This window comes from Drosophila novamexicana, unplaced genomic scaffold, assembly GCF_003285875.2.
Source record: "Drosophila novamexicana strain 15010-1031.04,08,12 unplaced genomic scaffold, DnovRS2.1 tig00000121-arrow-pilon, whole genome shotgun sequence".
In the NCBI taxonomy this organism is placed as follows: Eukaryota; Metazoa; Arthropoda; class Insecta; order Diptera; family Drosophilidae; genus Drosophila; species Drosophila novamexicana.
Genome location: NW_020824773.1, coordinates 270,531 through 286,604, shown reverse-complemented (window position 1 = coordinate 286,604; position 16,074 = coordinate 270,531).

The following is a 16,074-nucleotide window of genomic DNA, read 5'->3' as shown; positions in this document are numbered from 1 at the left end:
AACACTTTTTACTGCCAAGAGTCGATAATTGAATTACAGAGTGCAGTCAATGGATCTACCAGCACCCCAATTCCCAGCCAACAACCGCATCGCATTCCCAACAAAAGGGCGGGCTGCCATTTTCATTTTATTTTCTTTCTCGCTCTTCTTCTGCTGCTGCTGCTACTGCTCTTCTTCATTTTCTTCATTTGCTTGTTCTTGTTGCAGCTGCCAGAAAAATATTCGCAGAAAATGCAATCGGTTGTAGACCAACAACGCAAAAGGCAAAAATTCAAATGCACTTGACAACAACAATTACAACAGCAGCAATAACAACAAATATGTGCCAACAAGAGCTCCGATGATGGGGACCAAACCCAAACTGAACCGAAAAATAAGAAAAATAAGTTGCGCAGAAGCCGCTCCAGCATCTTGCATAAAAACGTTTAATTAAAATTCAAGAGGTTTTGTTTTCAAGCTGCAAGTTTTTCTCTCTCTCTCTCTCTCTATGTATATATATGTGTGGGTGTGTATGCCTTTGTGAGTGCGTGTGTGTGTGTGTGTGTGTGTGTGTGTGCATTTGAACGACTTGAGTAATAGATGGCGCTTAAGGAGCGTGGAGCCAAAGCTATGTAAATTGGCGTCTGTTTTGGATCGGCGTTAATTACTTTGAAGTGAAGTGCATGCGACCATTGCCCGAGACCCGACCCAGCGGGCGCAGAAGGGGGCTGTCAAAGATTCGGATTAGACAATGGCAACAACTGCATTGATGACTCGAGTTTCGAAAAGTTTAAGCAACTTAGCTTAAATTGTGAAAAAAGTTTAAGGGCTCTAATTAACTTTTGGGCTTTATAGTTTGCATATTTAAGATATGGTTTATATGATGTCATATGGTATATTGGTCCGATGTTGAAGAAGTCGCCTTCTATGCGTTACATATTTCATGACAAACAAGTAAGAGGTTCTAGTCGGGAGCTCCCAACTAGGGGATACCCTGAACCCTCTTCTTCAAACATCAACTGCATATATATATTCTATTTTAGAAGCTATATGTCAAGTTTGGCGACTCTAGCTCTTATTATTTACCAAAATTGCCCAAAAAACAGGATATCGTATATACCCATGTGTCAAAATTTACCACCACCATATCTCGGCCAAATCTCATCCGATTTTCACGAAGTTTGGCGTTTTCTTCATGGTTTTCCCTCTAGATTAATGTGGCATTCAAGTCCCGACACCGATTTTTTGGTCGAAATTCATGTCCAAGTCTTACCCCAAGATTCGTATCTAGACATGGGTCAAAAATGACCACCCCAATATCTCGGCCAAATCTCATCCGATTTTCACGAAGTTTGGATTTTTCTTCATGGTTTTCCCTCTAGATTAATCTTGCATTCAAATCTCGACACCGAATTTTTGGTCGAAATTCATGTCCAAATCTTACCCCAAGATTCGTATATAGACATGGGTCAAAAATTACCACCCCCATAACTCGGTCAAATCTCATCCGATTTTCACGAAGTTTGGCTTTTTCTTCATGGGTTTCCCTCTATATTAATGTGGCATTCATGTCTGAACACCGATTTTTTAGTCGAAATTCATGTCCAAATCTTACCCCAAGACTCGTATATAGACATGGGTCAAAAATTACCACCCCCATATCTCGGCCAAATCTCATCCGATTTTCACGAAGTTTGGCATTTTCTTCATGGATTTACCTCTATATTAATGTGGCATTCAAATCTCGACACCGATTTTTTGGTCGAAATTCATGTCCAAATCTTACCCCAAGATTCGTATATAGACATGGGTCAAAAACTACCACCCCCATATCTCGGCCAAATCTCATCCGATTTTCACGAAGTTTGGCTTTTTCTTAATGGATTTACCTCTATATCAATGTGGCATTCAAATCTCGACACCGATTTTTTGCTCGAAATTCATGTCCAAATCTTACCCCAAGATTCGTATATAGACATGGGTCAAAATTTACCACCCCCATATCTCGGCCAAATCTCATCCGATTTTCACGAAGTTTGGCTTTTTCTTCATGGTTTTCCCTCTACATTAATGTGGCATTCAAAGCTCGACGCCGATTTTTTGGTCGAAATTCTTGTCCAAATCTTACCCCAAGATTCGTATATAGACATGGGTCAAAAATTACCACCCCCATAACTCGGTCAAATCTCATCCGATTTTCACGAAGTTTGGCTTTTTCTTCATGGATTATTAATGTGGCATTCAAATCTCGACACCCATTTTTTGGTCGAAATTCATGTCCAAATCTTACCCCAAGATTCGTATATAGACATGGGTCAAAAACTACCACCCCCATATCTCGGCCAAATCTCATCCGATTTTCACGAAGTTTGGCTTTTTCTTAATGGATTTAACTCTATATTAATGTGGCATTCAAATCTCGACACCGATTTTTTGGTCGAAATTCATGTCCAAATCTTACCCCAAGATTCGTATATAGACATGGGTCAAATATTACCACCCCCATATCTCGGCCAAATCTCATCCGATTTTCACGAAATTTGGCTTTTTCTTCATGGTTTTCCCTCTAGATTAATCTGGCATTCATATCTGAACACCGATTTTTTAGTCGAAATTCATGTCCAAATCTTACCCCAAGATTCGTATATAGACATGGGTCAAAAACTACCACCCCCATATCTCGGCCAAATCTCATCCGATTTTCACGAAGTTTGGTTTTTTCTTAATGGATTTAACTCTATATTAATGTGGCATTCAAATCTCGACACCGATTTTTTGGTCGAAATTCATGTCCAAATCTTACCCCAAGATTCGTATATAGACATGGGTCAAAAACTACCACCCCCATATCTCGGCCAAATCTCATCCGATTTTCACGAAGTTTGGCTTTTTCTTAATGGATTTAACTCTATATTAATGTGGCATTCAAATCTCGACACCGATTTTTTGGTCGAAATTCATGTCCAAATCTTACCCCAAGATTCGTATATAGACATGGGTCAAAATTTACCACCCCCATATCTCGGCCAAATCTCATCCGATTTTCACGAAATTTGGCTTTTTCTTCATGGTTTTCCCTCTACATTAATGTGGCATTCAAAGCTCGACACCGATTTTTCGCTCGAAATTCATGTCCAAATCTTACCCCAAGATTCGTATATAGACATGGGTCAAATATTACCACCCCCATATCTCGGCCAAATCTCATCCGATTTTCACGAAGTTTGGCTTTTTCTTCATGGGTTTCCCTCTAGATTAATCTGGCATTCATATCTGAACACCGATTTTTTAGTCGAAATTCATGTCCAAATCTTACCCCAAGATTCGTATATAGACATGGGTCAAAAATTACCACCCCCATATCTCGGCCAAATCTCATCCGATTTTCACGAAGTTTGGCGTTTTCTTCATGGTTTTCCCTCTAGATTAATGTGGCATTCAAATCTCGACACCGATTTTTTGGTCGAAATTCATGTCCAAATCTTACCCCAAGATTCGTATATAGACATGGGTCAAAAATTACCACCCCCATAACTCGGTCAAATTTCATCCGATTTTCACGAAGTTTGGCTTTTTCTTCATGGTTTTCCCTCTAGATTAATCTGGCATTCATGTCTGAACACCGATTTTTTAGTCGAAATTCGTGTCCAAATCTTACCCCAAGATTCGTATATAGACATGGGTCAAAAATGACCACCCCCATATCTCGGCCAAATCTCATCCGATTTTCACGAAGTTTGGCTTTTTCTTCATGGTTTTCCCTCTAGATTAATCTGGCATTCAACTATGAATAGCGATTTTTTAGTCGAAATTCATGTCCAAATCTTACCCCAAGATTCGTATATAGACATGGGTCAAAATTTACTACCCCCATATCTCGGCCAAATCTCATCCGATTTTCACGAAGTTTGGCGTTTTCTTCATGGTTTTCCCTCTAGATTAATGTGGCATTCAAATCTCGACATCGATTTTTTTAGTCGAAATGCATGTCCAAATCTTACCCCAAAATTCGTATATAGACATGGGTCAAAAATTACCACCCCCATATCTCGGCCAAATCTCATCCGATTTTCACGAAGTTTGGCTTTCTCTTCGTGGATTTACCTCTTTATTAATGTGGCATTCAAAGCTCGACACCGATTTTTTGCTCGAAATTCATGTCCAAATCTTACCCCAAGATTCGTATATAGACATGGGTCAAAATTTACCACCCCCATATCTCGGCCAAATCTCATCCGATTTTCACGAAATTTGGCTTTTTCTTCATGGTTTTCCCTCTACATTAATGTGGCATTCAAAGCTCGACACCGATTTTTCGCTCGAAATTCATGTCCAAATCTTATCCCAAGATTCGTATATAGACATGGGTCAAAAACTACCACCCCCATATCTCGGCCAAATCTCATCCGATTTTCACGAAGTTTGGCTTTTTCTTAATGGATTTAACTCTATATTAATGTGGCATTCAAATCTCGACACCGATTTTTTGGTCGAAATTCATGTCCAAATCTTACCCCAAGATTCGTATATAGACATGGGTCAAAATTTACCACCCCCATATCTCGGCCAAATCTCATCCGATTTTCACGAAATTTGGCTTTTTCTTCATGGTTTTCCCTCTACATTAATGTGGCATTCAAAGCTCGACACCGATTTTTCGCTCGAAATTCATGTCCAAATCTTACCCCAAGATTCGTATATAGACATGGGTCAAATATTACCACCCCCATATCTCGGCCAAATCTCATCCGATTTTCACGAAGTTTGGCTTTTTCTTCATGGGTTTCCCTCTAGATTAATCTGGCATTCATATCTGAACACCGATTTTTTAGTCGAAATTCATGTCCAAATCTTACCCCAAGATTCGTATATAGACATGGGTCAAAAATTACCACCCCCATATCTCGGCCAAATCTCATCCGATTTTCACGAAGTTTGGCGTTTTCTTCATGGTTTTCCCTCTAGATTAATGTGGCATTCAAATCCCGACACCGATTTTTTGGTCGAAATTCATGTCCAAATCTTACCCCAAGATTCGTATATAGACATGGGTCAAAAATTACCACCCCCATAACTCGGTCAAATTTCATCCGATTTTCACGAAGTTTGGCTTTTTCTTCATGGTTTTCCCTCTAGATTAATCTGGCATTCATGTCTGAACACCGATTTTTTAGTCGAAATTCGTGTCCAAATCTTACCCCAAGATTCGTATATAGACATGGGTCAAAAATGACCACCCCCATATCTCGGCCAAATCTCATCCGATTTTCACGAAGTTTGGCTTTTTCTTCATGGTTTTCCCTCTAGATTAATCTGGCATTCAACTATGAATAGCGATTTTTTAGTCGAAATTCATGTCCAAATCTTACCCCAAGATTCGTATATAGACATGGGTCAAAATTTACTACCCCCATATCTCGGCCAAATCTCATCCGATTTTCACGAAGTTTGGCGTTTTCTTCATGGTTTTCCCTCTAGATTAATGTGGCATTCAAATCTCGACATCGATTTTTTAGTCGAAATGCATGTCCAAATCTTACCCCAAAATTCGTATATAGACATGGGTCAAAAATTACCACCCCCATATCTCGGCCAAATCTCATCCGATTTTCACGAAGTTTGGCTTTCTCTTCGTGGATTTACCTCTTTATTAATGTGGCATTCAAAGCTCGACACCGATTTTTTGCTCGAAATTCATGTCCAAATCTTACCCCAAGATTCGTATATAGACATGGGTCAAAATTTACCACCCCCATATCTCGGCCAAATCTCATCCGATTTTCACGAAATTTGGCTTTTTCTTCATGGTTTTCCCTCTACATTAATGTGGCATTCAAAGCTCGACACCGATTTTTCGCTCGAAATTCATGTCCAAATCTTACCCCAAGATTCGTATATAGACATGGGTCAAAAATTACCACCCCCATAACTCGGTTAAATCTCATCCGATTTTCACGAAGTTTGGCTTTTTCTTCATGGGTTTCCCTCTAGATTAATCTGGCATTCATATCTGAACACCGATTTTTTAGTCGAAATTCATGTCCAAATCTTACCCCAAGATTCGTATATAGACATGGGTCAAAAATTACCACCCCCATATCTCGGCCAAATCTCATCCGATTTTCACGAAGTTTGGCGTTTTCTTCATGGTTTTCCCTCTAGATTAATGTGGCATTCAAATCCCGACACCGATTTTTTGGTCGAAATTCATGTCCAAATCTTACCCCAAGATTCGTATATAGACATGGGTCAAAAATTACCACCCCCATAACTCGGTCAAATTTCATCCGATTTTCACGAAGTTTGGCTTTTTCTTCACGGTTTTCCCTCTAGATTAATCTGGCATTCATGTCTGAACACCGATTTTTTAGTCGAAATTCGTGTCCAAATCTTACCCCAAGATTCGTATATAGACATGGGTCAAAAATGACCACCCCCATATCTCGGCCAAATCTCATCCGATTTTCACGAAGTTTGGCTTTTTCTTCATGGTTTTTCCTCTAGATTAATCTGGCATTCAAATATGAATAGCGATTTTTTAGTCGAAATTCATGTCCAAATCTTACCCCAAGATTCGTATATAGACATGGGTCAAAATTTACTACCCCCATATCTCGGCCAAATCTCATCCGATTTTCACGAAGTTTGGCTTTTTCTTCATGGTTTTCCCTCTAGATTAATGTGGCATTCAAATCTCGACATCGATTTTTTAGTCGAAATGCATGTCCAAATCTTACCCCAAAATTCGTATATAGACATGGGTCAAAAATTACCACCCCCATATCCCGGCCAAATCTCATCCGATTTTCACGAAGTTTGGCTTTCTCTTCGTGGATTTACCTCTTTATTAATGTGGCATTCAAATCTCGACACCGATTTTTTAGTCGAAGTGCATGTCCAAATCTTACCCCAAGATTCGTATATAGACATGGGTCAAAAATTACCACCCCCATATCTCGGCCAAATCTCATCCGATTTTCACGAAGTTTGGCTTTTTCTTCGTGGTTTTCCCTCTAGATTAATGTGGCATTCAAAGCTCGACACCGATTTTTTGCTCGAAATTCATGTCCAAATCCAATCCAAATACCCCAAGATTCGTATATAGACATGGGTCAAAATTTACCACCCCCATATCTCGGCCAAATCTCATCCGATTTTCACGAAGTTTGGCATTTTCTTCATGGATTTACCTCTATATTAATGTGGCATTCAAATCTCGACACCGATTTTTTGGTCGAAATTCATGTCCAAATCTTACCCCAAGATTCGTATATAGACATGGGTCAAAATTTACTACCCCCATATCTCGGCCAAATCTCATCCGATTTTCACGAAGTTTGGCATTTTCTTCATGGATTTACCTCTATATTAATGTGGCATTCAAATCTCGACACCGATTTTTTGGTCGAAATTCATGTCCAAATCTTACCCCAAGATTCGTATATAGACATGGGTCAAAAATTACCACCCCCATAACTCGGTCAAATCTCATCCGATTTTCACGAAGTTTGGCTTTTTCTTCATGGATTTACCTCTATATTAATGTGGCATTCAAATCTCGACACCGATTTTTTGCTCGAAATTCATGTCCAAATCCAATCCAAATACCCCAAGATTCGTATATAGACATGGGTCAAAAATTACCACCCCCATATCTCGGCCAAATCTCATCCGATTTTCACGAAGTTTGGCGTTTTCTTCATGGTTTTCCCTCTAGATTAATGTGGCATTCAAATCCCGACACCGATTTTTTGGTCGAAATTCATGTCCAAATCTTACCCCAAGATTCGTATATAGACATGGGTCAAAAATTACCACCCCCATAACTCGGTCAAATTTCATCCGATTTTCACGAAGTTTGGCTTTTTCTTCACGGTTTTCCCTCTAGATTAATCTGGCATTCATGTCTGAACACCGATTTTTTAGTCGAAATTCGTGTCCAAATCTTACCCCAAGATTCGTATATAGACATGGGTCAAAAATGACCACCCCCATATCTCGGCCAAATCTCATCCGATTTTCACGAAGTTTGGCTTTTTCTTCATGGTTTTTCCTCTAGATTAATCTGGCATTCAAATATGAATAGCGATTTTTTAGTCGAAATTCATGTCCAAATCTTACCCCAAGATTCGTATATAGACATGGGTCAAAATTTACTACCCCCATATCTCGGCCAAATCTCATCCGATTTTCACGAAGTTTGGCTTTTTCTTCATGGTTTTCCCTCTAGATTAATGTGGCATTCAAATCTCGACATCGATTTTTTAGTCGAAATGCATGTCCAAATCTTACCCCAAAATTCGTATATAGACATGGGTCAAAAATTACCACCCCCATATCTCGGCCAAATCTCATCCGATTTTCACGAAGTTTGGCTTTCTCTTCGTGGATTTACCTCTTTATTAATGTGGCATTCAAATCTCGACACCGATTTTTTAGTCGAAGTGCATGTCCAAATCTTACCCCAAGATTCGTATATAGACATGGGTCAAAAATTACCACCCCCATATCTCGGCCAAATCTCATCCGATTTTCACGAAGTTTGGCTTTTTCTTCGTGGTTTTCCCTCTAGATTAATGTGGCATTCAAAGCTCGACACCGATTTTTTGCTCGAAATTCATGTCCAAATCCAATCCAAATACCCCAAGATTCGTATATAGACATGGGTCAAAATTTACCACCCCCATATCTCGGCCAAATCTCATCCGATTTTCACGAAGTTTGGCATTTTCTTCATGGATTTACCTCTATATTAATGTGGCATTCAAATCTCGACACCGATTTTTTGGTCGAAATTCATGTCCAAATCTTACCCCAAGATTCGTATATAGACATGGGTCAAAATTTACTACCCCCATATCTCGGCCAAATCTCATCCGATTTTCACGAAGTTTGGCATTTTCTTCATGGATTTACCTCTATATTAATGTGGCATTCAAATCTCGACACCGATTTTTTGGTCGAAATTCATGTCCAAATCTTACCCCAAGATTCGTATATAGACATGGGTCAAAAATTACCACCCCCATAACTCGGTCAAATCTCATCCGATTTTCACGAAGTTTGGCTTTTTCTTCATGGATTTACCTCTATATTAATGTGGCATTCAAATCTCGACACCCATTTTTTGGTCGAAATTCATGTCCAAATCTTACCCCCAGATTCGTATATAGACATGGGTCAAAAACTACCACCCCCATATCTCGGCCAAATCTCATCCGATTTTCACGAAGTTTGGCTTTTTCTTAATGGATTTACCTCTATATCAATGTGGCATTCAAATCTCGACACCGATTTTTTGCTCGAAATTCATGTCCAAATCTTACCCCAAGATTCGTATATAGACATGGGTCAAAATTTAACACCCCCATATCTCGGCCAAATCTCATCCGATTTTCACGAAGTTTGGCTTTTTCTTCATTGTTTTCCCTCTACATTAATGTGGCATTCAAAGCTCGACACCGATTTTTCGCTCGAAATTCATGTCCAAATCTTACCCCAAGATTCGTATATAGACATGGGTCAAAAATTACCACCCCCATAACTTGGTTAAATCTCATCCGATTTTCACGAAGTTTGGCTTTTTCTTCATGGGTTTCCCTCTAGATTAATCTGGCATTCATATCTGAACACCGATTTTTTAGCCGAAATTCATGTCCAAATCTTACCCCAAGATTCGTATATAGACATGGGTCAAAAATTACCACCCCCATATCTCGGCCAAATCTCATCCGATTTTCACGAAGTTTGGCGTTTTCTTCATGGTTTTCCCTCTAGATTAATGTGGCATTCAAATCCCGACACCGATTTTTTGGTCGAAATTCATGTCCAAATCTTACCCCAAGATTCGTATATAGACATGGGTCAAAAATTACCACCCCCATAACTCGGTCAAATTTCATCCGATTTTCACGAAGTTTGGCTTTTTCTTCATGGTTTTCCCTCTAGATTAATCTGGCATTCATGTCTGAACACCGATTTTTTAGTCGAAATTCGTGTCCAAATCTTACCCCAAGATTCGTATATAGACATGGGTCAAAAATGACCACCCCCATATCTCGGCCAACTCTCATCCGATTTTCACGAAGTTTGGCTTTTTCTTCATGGGTTTCCCTCTAGATTAATCTGGCATTCAAATATGAATAGCGATTTTTTAGTCGAAATTCATGTCCAAATCTTACCCCAAGATTCGTATATAGACATGGGTCAAAAATTACCACCCCCATATCTCGGCCAAATCTCATCCGATTTTCACGAAGTTTGGCGTTTTCTTTATGGTTTTCCCTCTAGATTAATGTGGCATTCAAATCTCGACATCGATTTTTTAGTCGAAATGCATGTCCAAATCTTACCCCAAAATTCGTATATAGACATGGGTCAAAAATTACCACCCCCATATCTCGGCCAAATCTCATCCGATTTTCACGAAGTTTGGCTTTCTCTTCGTGGATTTACCTCTTTATTAATGTGGCATTCAAATCTCGACACCGATTTTTTAGTCGAAGTGCATGTCCAAATCTTACCCCAAGATTCGTATATAGACATGGGTCAAAAATTACCACCCCCATATCTCGGCCAAATCTCATCCGATTTTCACGAAGTTTGGCTTTTTCTTCGTGGTTTTCCCTCTAGATTAATCTGGCATTCAAATATGAATAGCGATTTTTAAGTCGAAATTCATGTCCAAATCTTACCCCAAGATTCGTATATAGACATGGGTCAAAAATTACTACCCCCATATCTCGGCCAAATCTCATCCGATTTTCACGAAGTTTGGCTTTTTCTTCATGGTTTTCCCTCTAGATTAATGTGGCATTCAAATCTCAACATCGATTTTTTAGTCGAAATGCATGTCCAAATCTTACCCCAAAATTCGTATATAGACATGGGTCAAAAATTACCACCCCCATATCTCGGCCAAATCTCATCCGATTTTCACGAAGTTTGGCTTTCTCTTCGTGGATTTACCTCTTTATTAATGTGGCATTCAAATCTCGACACCGATTTTTTAGCCGAAGTGCATGTCCAAATCTTACCCCAAGATTCGTATATAGACATGGGTCAAAAATTACCACCCCCATATCTCGGCCAAATCTCATCCGATTTTCACGAAGTTTGGCTTTCTCTTCGTGGATTTACCTCTTTATTAATGTGGCATTCAAATCTCGACATCGATTTTTTAGTCGAAATGCATGTCCAAATCTTACCCCAAAATTCGTATATAGACATGGGTCAAAAATTACCACCCCCATATCTCGGCCAAATCTCATCCGATTTTCACGAAGTTTGGCGTTTTCTTCATGGTTTTCCCTCTAGATTAATGTGGCATTCAAATCCCGACACCGATTTTTTGGTCGAAATTCATGTCCAAATCTTACCCCAAGATTCGTATATAGACATGGGTCAAAAATTACCACCCCCATAACTCGGTCAAATTTCATCCGATTTTCACGAAGTTTGGCTTTTTCTTCATGGTTTTCCCTCTAGATTAATCTGGCATTCATGTCTGAACACCGATTTTTTAGTCGAAATTCGTGTCCAAATCTTACCCCAAGATTCGTATATAGACATGGGTCAAAAATGACCACCCCCATATCTCGGCCAACTCTCATCCGATTTTCACGAAGTTTGGCTTTTTCTTCATGGGTTTCCCTCTAGATTAATCTGGCATTCAAATATGAATAGCGATTTTTTAGTCGAAATTCATGTCCAAATCTTACCCCAAGATTCGTATATAGACATGGGTCAAAAATTACCACCCCCATATCTCGGCCAAATCTCATCCGATTTTCACGAAGTTTGGCGTTTTCTTTATGGTTTTCCCTCTAGATTAATGTGGCATTCAAATCTCGACATCGATTTTTTAGTCGAAATGCATGTCCAAATCTTACCCCAAAATTCGTATATAGACATGGGTCAAAAATTACCACCCCCATATCTCGGCCAAATCTCATCCGATTTTCACGAAGTTTGGCTTTCTCTTCGTGGATTTACCTCTTTATTAATGTGGCATTCAAATCTCGACACCGATTTTTTAGTCGAAGTGCATGTCCAAATCTTACCCCAAGATTCGTATATAGACATGGGTCAAAAATTACCACCCCCATATCTCGGCCAAATCTCATCCGATTTTCACGAAGTTTGGCTTTTTCTTCGTGGTTTTCCCTCTAGATTAATCTGGCATTCAAATATGAATAGCGATTTTTAAGTCGAAATTCATGTCCAAATCTTACCCCAAGATTCGTATATAGACATGGGTCAAAAATTACTACCCCCATATCTCGGCCAAATCTCATCCGATTTTCACGAAGTTTGGCTTTTTCTTCATGGTTTTCCCTCTAGATTAATGTGGCATTCAAATCTCAACATCGATTTTTTAGTCGAAATGCATGTCCAAATCTTACCCCAAAATTCGTATATAGACATGGGTCAAAAATTACCACCCCCATATCTCGGCCAAATCTCATCAGATTTTCACGAAGTTTGGCTTTCTCTTCGTGGATTTACCTCTTTATTAATGTGGCATTCAAATCTCGACACCGATTTTTTAGTCGAAGTGCATGTCCAAATCTTACCCCAAGATTCGTATATAGACATGGGTCAAAAATTACCACCCCCATATCTCGGCCAAATCTCATCCGATTTTCACGAAGTTTGGCTTTCTCTTCGTGGATTTACCTCTTTATTAATGTGGCATTCAAATCTCGACATCGATTTTTTAGTCGAAATGCATGTCCAAATCTTACCCCAAAATTCGTATATAGACATGGGTCAAAAATTACCACCCCCATATCTCGGCCAAATCTCATCCGATTTTCACGAAGTTTGGCTTTCTCTTCGTGGATTTACCTCTAGATTAATGTGGCATTCAAATCTCGACATCGATTTTTTAGTCGAAGTGCATGTCCAAATCTTACCCCAAGATTCGTATATAGACATGGGTCAAAAATTACCACCCCCATATCTCGGCCAAATCTCATCCGATTTTCACGAAGTTTGGCTTTTTCTTCATGGTTTTCCCTCTAGATTAATGTGGCATTCAAATCTCGACATCGATTTTTTAGTCGAAATGCATGTCCAAATCTTACCCCAAGATTCGTATATAGACATGGGTCAAAAATTACTACCCCCATATCTCGGCCAAATCTCATCCGATTTTCACGAAGTTTGGCATTTTCTTCATGGATTTACCTCTATATTAATGTGGCATTCAAATCTCGACACCGATTTTTTGGTCGAAATTCATGTCCAAATCTTACCCCAAGATTCGTATATAGACATGGGTCAAAAATTACCACCCCCATAACTCGGTCAAATCTCATCCGATTTTCACGAAGTTTGGCTTTTTCTTCATGGATTTACCTCTATATTAATGTGGCATTCAAATCTCGACACCCATTTTTTGGTCGAAATTCATGTCCAAATCTTACCCCAAGATTCGTATATAGACATGGGTCAAAAACTACCACCCCCATATCTCGGCCAAATCTCATCCGATTTTCACGAAGTTTGGCTTTTTCTTAATGGATTTACCTCTATATCAATGTGGCATTCAAATCTCGACACCGATTTTTTGCTCGAAATTCATGTCCAAATCTTACCCCAAGATTCGTATATAGACATGGGTCAAAATTTACCACCCCCATATCTCGGCCAAATCTCATCCGATTTTCACGAAGTTTGGCTTTTTCTTCATGGTTTTCCCTCTACATTAATGTGGCATTCAAAGCTCGACGCCGATTTTTCGCTCGAAATTCATGTCCAAATCTTACCCCAAGATTCGTATATAGACATGGGTCAAAAATTACCACCCCCATAACTCGGTTAAATCTCATCCGATTTTCACGAAGTTTGGCTTTTTCTTCATGGGTTTCCCTCTAGATTAATCTGGCATTCATATCTGAACACCGATTTTTTAGCCGAAATTCATGTCCAAATCTTACCCCAAGATTCGTATATAGACATGGGTCAAAAATTACCACCCCCATATCTCGGCCAAATCTCATCCGATTTTCACGAAGTTTGGCGTTTTCTTCATGGTTTTCCCTCTAGATTAATGTGGCATTCAAATCCCGACACCGATTTTTTGGTCGAAATTCATGTCCAAATCTTACCCCAAGATTCGTATATAGACATGGGTCAAAAATTACCACCCCCATAACTCGGTCAAATTTCATCCGATTTTCACGAAGTTTGGCTTTTTCTTCATGGTTTTCCCTCTAGATTAATCTGGCATTCATGTCTGAACACCGATTTTTTAGTCGAAATTCGTGTCCAAATCTTACCCCAAGATTCGTATATAGACATGGGTCAAAAATGACCACCCCCATATCTCGGCCAAATCTCATCCGATTTTCACGAAGTTTGGCTTTTTCTTCATGGTTTTCCCTCTAGATTAATCTGGCATTCAAATATGAATAGCGATTTTTTAGTCGAAATTCATGTCCAAATCTTACCCCAAGATTCGTATATAGACATGGGTCAAAAATTACCACCCCCATATCTCGGCCAAATCTCATCCGATTTTCACGAAGTTTGGCGTTTTCTTTATGGTTTTCCCTCTAGATTAATGTGGCATTCAAATCTCGACATCGATTTTTTAGTCGAAATGCATGTCCAAATCTTACCCCAAAATTCGTATATAGACATGGGTCAAAAATTACCACCCCCATATCTCGGCCAAATCTCATCCGATTTTCACGAAGTTTGGCTTTCTCTTCGTGGATTTACCTCTTTATTAATGTGGCATTCAAATCTCGACACCGATTTTTTAGTCGAAGTGCATGTCCAAATCTTACCCCAAGATTCGTATATAGACATGGGTCAAAAATTACCACCGCCATATCTCGGCCAAATCTCATCCGATTTTCACGAAGTTTGGCTTTTTCTTCGTGGTTTTCCCTCTAGATTAATCTGGCATTCAAATATGAATAGCGATTTTTAAGTCGAAATTCATGTCCAAATCTTACCCCAAGATTCGTATATAGACATGGGTCAAAAATTACCACCCCCATATCTCGGCCAAATCTCATCCGATTTTCACGAAGTTTGCTTCCTTCTGCCTGTTACATACATTTGTCTTTCGCACAAATACAATATACCCTTATACCCATTTTAATGGGTTCAGGGTATAAAAAGTAGAATATCCCTTTCAAGGGTATACACAGTTTTATTAGTCTCCTCGTTGCTTTTTCGTGTCACGAAAACGACACGCACCCATTTCTAGTGGATAGCTGCCCTGGCTTCCCTGACTGTCCACTTCACCTCGAGGGCAAAGCGCTTGGCCACAAATGCTAAGCAAACACAAATTGCGAATGATAAATGCAACGCTCGCCTGCCGTTAATAATTTTCTATAAATTTTCGCGCAAGTCCCAAAGCAAATTGGTAAACGCCTGTCTGGGGCCTGCAGTGCCTGATCCTGAGAGCAAAACCAAACAAGGAAGCAAATTTCCAAAATCCAATTTGCATTTCCATCAATAACATAAGAATATTAGACGATGCGTTCAGGGATGTGCGTCGCACTGCTGCGGAGGCCTGGGGGCGAGTGGTATGACAGGTCTGTGCGCCGCCAGTCAAAAATTTACCAATCGTTAAAAATACTTCCTATTTCCGGTGCGCCATTTTCTAATGCGCCGGCTTGGCTTCCGTTTGCCACTGTAGCGGTAGCTATCCGTGTTTGAGTAGTCCAATGCTGGCCACGTTCACGTCCGAGCGGCTGCCTGCCACAGTTAGTCATTCTCGTGCTGCTTTATGTAATTTATATCCTTGCTGCATTATCCTTTATTTACTTTACTTTTTAGCATTATGCGAGTATATATCTGTGCGAGTGTTTGTGTGTGTGTGTCCGTGTGTATGCATAGCGCTGCGTGGCAAAATTTATGTATAAAAATGAGCGAAATTGCAGAACACATTTTTTCCATTACTGAAAATAAATGTCTGAGGGATGTGCTCAACCAGGACCAGCCCAGAATCTGACTGACTGGCTCAACGTGTATATATATGCATGTAGCTTTGTCTGTGTGTGTGTGTGTCTGTCTTAGATCAGAAAAAATCGCTTCTCACTGATGAGCTTCAATGAATTCAATCAGAATTCA